The sequence below is a fragment of the Scyliorhinus canicula genome, chromosome 15 (genome assembly GCF_902713615.1).
Source record: "Scyliorhinus canicula chromosome 15, sScyCan1.1, whole genome shotgun sequence".
In the NCBI taxonomy this organism is placed as follows: domain Eukaryota; kingdom Metazoa; phylum Chordata; class Chondrichthyes; order Carcharhiniformes; family Scyliorhinidae; genus Scyliorhinus; species Scyliorhinus canicula.
In genome coordinates, this window is record NC_052160.1 from 10,724,274 (window position 1) to 10,730,273 (window position 6,000).

The window sequence follows — 6,000 nt, forward strand, 5'->3', positions numbered from 1 at the left end:
CGCCGTTCCCAGGTATATGCTGCCCTTGTCCTTATCGGTGGCAGGAATTGTGTGGATAGAGGATGCTTACTGAGAAGAATGGGTGAGTTGCTGCAGTGTGTCTTGCAGATGGTACACACTGCTGCTGGATTGTAAACTGGCCACACAAAATATCACTTCCCCAAAAGTTATATCAGCAGACATTCTCACACATATAACCTCATTCTCTGCTCAACAAGCATGATGCCAATCTACGTTTCTTGCCTTTCAATAAAAGCAAGTCATAGAAGGGGCTGGTTTCGCTCAATTGGCTGGACAGCTAGTTTGTGATGCAGAGGGTGGTTACCAGTGTGGGTTCAATTCTTGTACCAGCTGAGGTTATTCATGAAGGCTCAACCTTGCCCCTCGCCTGAGGTGTGGTGATTCTCAGATTAAATCACCACCAGTCAGCTCTCCCCCTCAAAGGGGAAAGCAGCCAATGGACATTTGGGCCTATGGTGAGTTTACATTATTGTATTTATATAATTGCCTTTTAGAGAATGTCCCAAGGCACATCATAACAGACAAGACAATTGGCTACCGAGCCACCTGAGAAATTAAGGCAGGTGACGAAAGGCTTGGTTAAGACCTAGGTTTTAAAGAGCAACTTGGAGGGGAAAAGTCAGAGAGTTTTAGGGAGCAAATTCCAGAGCTAAGGAGCTGTGGCAGTTGACGCCATGGTCACTCATTGCAGACTGAGGACATGCTCTCCTCGTCCAAACATTCTGCGAGTACTCGTCTTCCTCTTCCTCAATTCAAACTGGCACTGTTCTCTCATCGAATCCAATTCAAGCAAGTATTCCTCTTCCGCCATTTTTCCTCACCCACCAGAAGCTCAAGGTGTCACTTATCTCCCACCAACCACTCCATTCTTTCCTCCAGCCACCCCCTACCCCATCCCAAGTTAATATTGGTATTAGATCTTTCTATGAATCTCACTTCATACTGATACTTATGTCCTCCACAACCCCAAAACACCACACCCACCTTTTTCTCCCATCAGCAACACTCAACTTTCTCTTCTCATTGCCCCCTCTTTGTCATCCATTGCACCCCTCACCTCTCATTGCTGTCCGTTCCCTGTCATTTTTGTATCTTTCCCCTTTGTTGCTTTTTACTCCTTCAACTTGCTCCACTTTTTCAGTCAGAGACACACCTATTCTCACTGCTGTCATTAATAGATTGGGACAGGTAGCTTTTTACAACGCTGTTCATCCAATGCTGCCAAGATCAGAAGGAATCCCTGACTCTAGAAGTGGAAGTTCCTGTTCATGAAAGATCCCATCTGCAACGAGCAGGGCAGGAATTCTGGCCACTCGCAGCAGCAGTGAAGAGTGACACTGAGGAGAGCGGGGTTTGGCTGTTCATGCCAGCAACATGAAGAAATGCCAGTGAGGGAATTGGGGGGCGGGGTAAGTGCGCCTATTACTTTCAGGGGCTGAAGTGAGCAGACATTTCTCCCCTGAAGAAGTGCATTTAGGAAACGTAGATACATGTCCAGGCAAGAGGAGGTAAGCACGATCATTGCTTATCGTTTTCCATATTGTTATGGGCCAGGGTTTAGAGAACCCCAAAGTGTATCATGGAGTTCACCTGACCCACAACTTTTAATAGATTGTGGTATGGAGAGCACATGGCCCACTCTACAGGTGTGATACAGCAGAAATGGAAAAGTAATTTTTAATGCAAAATAATGTTTATTCTATGAACTCAAGTTAACCTTTTTAAAACATACAGTGAACATCTTAGCAACCATCAATTCAAATACAACCCCCAAAGAATACAACACTAAGTAATCCTTAATAACTTCCCAAACAACATCCAGAAGACAGAAGAAATACCTTTTAACAGAAGCACATCAGGTTTACATTCACTACTGAGAACATTTATAATTCTGAATTCACCAAATGATCAAGAGATAGTCTTTTGATGGCAGAGAGAACAGCAGTACACCTGCTTGGTCTGGCTTCAGCTCCAACATTGAAACAAAACTAAAACGCACCCTTCAGCAAACAGCCTGAAACGAAAGTAAAAAGCTGACAGAAGCCCAGCTCCACCCACACTCTGACATCACTGATAAACACCCATTTCTTAAAGGCACATTTCTTAAACACCCATTTCTTAAAGGTACTCTCACATGACAATATCCAGTCTAAACTAGTTATCAGGAAATAAAAAGATATTTCAGGAATGACCCTCTTAAATCTCAATATCGAACAAGCACTTTATATTAATTGGTTGGCATTAGGCTATTTCCGATAAAATCAGACAGCAAAAGCCAGGCAACTCAGTCCTCTCTCACATTACTCTCAATGAATGATTACGCAGCTCACTTCTTACAGGTAAACCTATCTTAACCTATTGAAAGTCAAAAATGGAGCAGTGAGATTGGATTCCTGAAAATGGGACATTTTCTAAAAATGAACTGGCATTCATTTCATTTCCTGATTGTAACTAAAATCCACAAGGAGCCATTTTGTGACTGAGGAAATAGAACTTGGCTTTTGACATTTTGTGTCCATCTCCATCTTTGAACGTGATAATTTTACAGCATTTCAAAAACTATATATTTAATGGGATATGGGTGTCATTGCCTAGGCCAACATTTGTTGTCCATTGCAGACAAGAGTTAACCACATTGTTGTGAATCTGGGTCCACGCATAGGCCAGACCTGGGTAAAAACAGCAGATTTCCTTTAAAGGCGTGAGTGAACCAGATGGGTTTTTTAAACAATTGGCCACACTTTCATGGTCATTATTAGACTATTAATTCCAGATTTTTATTGAATTCAAATTTCACTATCTGCTATGGTGGGTTTCGAACCCACATTCCCAGAGCATCACCCTGGGTCTCTGGATTACCCACCCAGTGAAACTACAAGACTGTCTCTAGCCAAAATGTGGAGGTGCCGGCGTTGGACTGGGGTGAGCACAGTAAGAAGTCTGACAACACCAGGTTAAAGTCCGACAGGTTTGTTTCAAACACGAGCTTTCGGAGCACTGCTCTTTCCTTTGGCGAATAGCCATAACCAGCTATTTAGCCCAATTGATCTATAAAAGGCTTTCTGCCCCTCAAGTCCCAATAAATAATAGGAACTTGAGCCAAATGTTATTTTTGTTTGATCCATTATGTCTATTCTATCGAAAAATGAAAATTCTGTACCAAGGACCCCAGAAATGTTGTTTCTAAAACCATGATGAGGGTTTAAATAGTGATACTACCACTACCCCACCACCTGCCCCCAAACCGGGTGGGTGCCCAATCAGATTAGAGATTAACCTGCTCCTGCTATTGAAACTTCAACCCCTCCCTCACTGGGAAATGCTCCAATTATTAAAATATTCTTGTGCATGTCCCTCTGTGGTCTCGTCTTTCTGTGGGGCCGGGGATAGTGTCAACTGGTTGATCCCCAAAAGATTGGGACTGAGATTAAATAGATACACACATATGTAAATTCTCTGAAGGACAGCGGGAACAGGTAATTGAGTTGGATGATCAACCATGATCATAATGAATGGCGGAGCAGGCTCGAAGGGCCGATTGGCCTCCTCCCGCTCCTATTGTCTATGTTTCTATGTCCCATTTGTAGAAAAGGGAAAACATGAAGAATGGCGCCCTACATTTAGCAAATAAAACTTAACGGTTTATCCATCTCTCCTAATCCGCACAATTAAGATTCTGGATAAAGCACTTCTGTCCTCCGAACTTCTGCAAATAATAATTATGTATCTTTCCCCAACCTTCAAGTAAGAAAATAAAAGTCGATGGACTGACTTCCCTGAGTTCAGGGCTCAGGGCTTCACGTTCCTGTCCTGTTGCTGTGTGCTGATTGAGCTCGCCAATCAGTTCAATAATTCAACCGCTAATTTTCCTCAACTATTGTCTTTTTGAAGTTCTCACCCGATTTCTGATGTGAATGCAATGGGGGTTTTCCCCCCCAGAAAGGGTTATGATGGATTTATGTTTAGGGAGATTGACAATGGGTTGGTTCGGATTTGTATTGGTTCATGATTAAGATGTTTGCCAATCAGCCTGCAATCCCAGCCATAGTTCAGTAACCCGCTTTCAATTCTATGTTCCCCTATGTTAAGGGTGTCTAACCCCCTCCATCCTCACTTGGTTAAAGGTGGGTCTCAATAAAGTGTTAGGGCAGCACGGTGGCGCAGTGGGTTAGCCCTGCTGCCTCACGGCGCTGAGGTCCCAGCTTCAATCCCAGCTCTGGGTCACTGTCCGTGTGGAGTTTGCACATTCTCCCTGTGTTTGTATGGGTTTCACCTCCACAACCCAAAGATGTGCAGGGTAGGTGGATTGAACACGCTAAATTGCCCCTTAATTGGAAAAAATGAATTGGGTACTGTAAATTTAGATTTAAAAATAGAGTGAAATAGGGTGGCACGTTGGCTCAGTGGTTAGCACTGCTGCCTACGGCGCTGAGGACCCGGGTTCGATCCCAGCCCAGGTCACTGTCTGTGTGGAGTTTGCACATTCTCCCCGTGTTTGCGTGGGTTTCACTCCCACAACCCAAAGATGTGTAGGGTAGGTGGATTGGCCACGCTAAATTGCCCCACAATTGGAAAAAAAATAATTGGGCACTCTAAATTTATTTTTAAAATGAAGTGAAATTAACCTATTTGGCTGGATCTCTTCATGTCGCCGATTGTAAGTGGGAATCACAGAAGATCTTGCGAATAAATAAGTTTTTTCATTGTTTTTTTTTCTCCCCCTCCAGTCTCGAATCAGTCTGAACTGCACATGGAACACTAATAATTACAACCCTACTCTCTCGCTGGCTGAAACCACTGGGATGGAATGATTCCAGCTCCACTATTGTAAAGGCCATCACCCACACATCTCCCAATGTCATCCGATACCAAAAAAACCTTTTGCCTTTTCCAGGACGAGCTATCGAATGGCACACGCAATGTTCGCTGAGCGGAGTTGTGTCTTCAAAGAGTTCTCACCATCAGGGAACGATGTAACACATTGAGGTTTAAATTCATGGGGGGGGGGGGGGGGGATTACAAAGTCCTGCGTTTTGTGGGGTGGGGGATCTGGGCTGGAGTCCAGCATTATCTTTAACTGCCACCGTGAAATAAAATCATTTTCAGTTTCGGTGTTGGAGACTGTTCTAACAAAAAGGTGAGTAAATGTTAATGTTATTACAGGGAGTGAAAAGAAAAGGGTTTACAGGATAACTAACTGGCGGGGTCAATATATAATCTCCGTTATATTCCTTAGCAGGGACATGTCCAGCATCACAAATCGTTTAAAATCCCCGGTCCAGAAGGAAAGAGTTTAATTGAGACAAGACCTCCCCCACCTCCCTTTCACACAATGAACTGGATGCTTACCTTGACCAGCACTGAGAAAGTGTCTGTAAATCCATCTACCTGCTTTTTGCTCGGCCCCCTGCTGTTACCCGGCCCACATATTTCAGGCATTTCAAAACGTCTTGAGACAAGCCAGACTTTTATCAGAGTTGTTTGCAACCACGTTTCATTTTGTAATTGATCGCCCTATTGACAAACACCGACTTCGGATGTTCAAACGGTCCCGAGTGAAATCAATTCGCATTTTCTTTCCCTGAGAGATATTGCATATATGTACTAAGTCACTCCAAAAAGTAAAAACTTACTTTCTTTCCCTGCAAACGAACGGGCTCGGCTTCACTGAGTTAGCGCTCTGTGGGATCCATGCAACAATCTACAGCTTTTCAGTGGGTGTGTGTGTGTTAGGTTAGGTCATCCATACAGATAACTTTCCTGTAGTCCCGCCCCCTCAACTATTGTTCTATTTTTATTGGAACAGAAATATTCTGTCGCCTTTCGTCGAGAAAATTTCCCCTATTTCTTTTACACAGGCCTCCCATAGCCGTTTGGAGGAAATCCCCACATCATCCAAATTAGGTGTCAATTCAGAAAAAGATTGGGGTTCAGTCTGTTATATTTCGTTTCCCGTAAATATCTCAGACCGGCAGAAAA

At 43.6% G+C, this 6,000-nt stretch overlaps 1 protein-coding gene across 1 annotated transcript in view; it reads right to left on the reverse strand.

The window, feature by feature from the left end:
- ciita (class II, major histocompatibility complex, transactivator) overlaps nt 1–5,730 on the reverse strand; it is a 132,791-nt gene extending 127,061 nt beyond the window's left edge. Inside the window, exon 1 of the mRNA XM_038820763.1 lies at nt 5,655–5,730. The gene's annotated coding sequence lies outside the window, so the exon portion shown is untranslated. The remainder of the gene's footprint in view (nt 1–5,654) is intronic.
- Between the last annotated feature and the right edge of the window lie 270 nt (nt 5,731–6,000).